Below are 1,571 nucleotides of genomic sequence, written 5' to 3'. Positions count from 1 at the left end.
GGGGTGTTCGCGAAACCGGCCCTCCGCAGACCTAAGCGTACGCTAGCGAGGAGCATAAACGGAGGGCGGTGTTCGCCTAATGGGCAGACCAAACAGCTGCGCTTTCACTAGCGAGGCCCTTGAGAACGATTTAGAGGGAGCAAGGAGTATGAGAAGCAACGCAGAGCCCGAGATCCAACTGGAGGGCGGTGTTCGCGTAATAGGAAGGCCAAACAGCTTCTCTTTCACTAGCGAGGCGCATGACAACGGTAGAGAAGGAGCAAAGAGGACGGGGAGCAATGGAGAGCCCGAGGTCCTCACCAAAAGGGGTGTTCGCGAAACCGGCCCATCATAACTTACGAATGTGCATTGGGGTTGCGAAATACCCCATTGTGGGTACACTTTGACCCCATAGTAATCGTGGAGTAGAGAGCATCCCCGGTCCTCGCGAAGGCCGGTTTACGCGTAACCCGAGGCCCATAAGGCTAAGCACTCACCTGCGAGGAGCAGGTGAATGGAGCAGAAGGAGGAAGGAGGACTAGGAGGCAGGGAGAGTCCGAGGTCCTCACTTAGGCCCGTTTACGCGTAACCTGGGCCCGTCCGGCTAAGCCCTCCCCTGCGAGGAGCAGAAGAACGGAGCAGAAGGAGGTCGCAGGACGGGGAGGCAGGGAGAGTCCGAAGTCCTCACTTAGGCCGGTTTACAGGAACACTGCCGAGAAGGAGACATTGATGATGATGATGATGATGATGATTATGATGATGTGAAGTTGAGAGTTGTTTGCTCCGGCGGTTCGGGGTCCCTCCAGACCCCAGTGTTTGCCATCGTAACTTATGAATGTGCATTGGGGTTGCGAAATACCCCATTGTGGGTACACTTTGACCCCATAGTAATCGTGTGGTAGAGAGCATCCCCGGCCCTCGCGAAGGCCGGTTTACGCGTAACCCGAGGCCTATAAGGCTAAGCACTCACCTGCAAGGAGCAGGAGAACGGGAGCAGAAGGAGGAAGGAGGACTAGGAGGCAGGGAGAGTCCGAGGTCCTCACTTAGGCCTGTTTACGCGACACTGCGAGAAGGAGACGACGATGATGATGATGATGATGTGAAGTTGAGAGTTGTTTCCTCCGGCGGTTCGGGGTCCCTCCATACCCCAGTGTTTGCCATTGTAACTTTCGAATGTGCATTGGGGTAGCGAAATACCCCATTGTGGGTACACTTTGACCCCATAGTAATCGTGGAGTAGAGAGCATCCCCGGTCCTCGTGAAGGCTGGTTTACACGTAACCCGAGGCCCATAAGGCTAAGCACTCACCTGCGAGGAGCAGCAGAACCGAGGAACAGGAGGCAGGAGGACTAGGATACAGGGGGCGTCCGAGGTCCTCATAGAGGCCAGTTTACGCCAACACTGCTCTCTCCAAAGCTAAGCGTCCGACAGCGAGGCACAGGAGAACCGAGGAGAAGGAGGACTAGGAGGCAGGGAGTGTCCGAGGTCCTTACTTAGGCCGGTTTACGCGAACACTGCCAAGAAGGAGACGACGATGATGATGATGATGATGATGTGAAGTTGAGAGTTGTTTCCTCCGACGTTTCGGGGTC

The sequence above is a fragment of the Pundamilia nyererei genome, unplaced genomic scaffold (genome assembly GCF_000239375.1).
Source record: "Pundamilia nyererei isolate P.nyererei 1_Seehausen unplaced genomic scaffold, PunNye1.0 scaffold00322, whole genome shotgun sequence".
NCBI classification, from domain to species: Eukaryota; Metazoa; Chordata; class Actinopteri; order Cichliformes; family Cichlidae; genus Pundamilia; species Pundamilia nyererei.
This window is presented reverse-complemented; position numbering follows the sequence as displayed.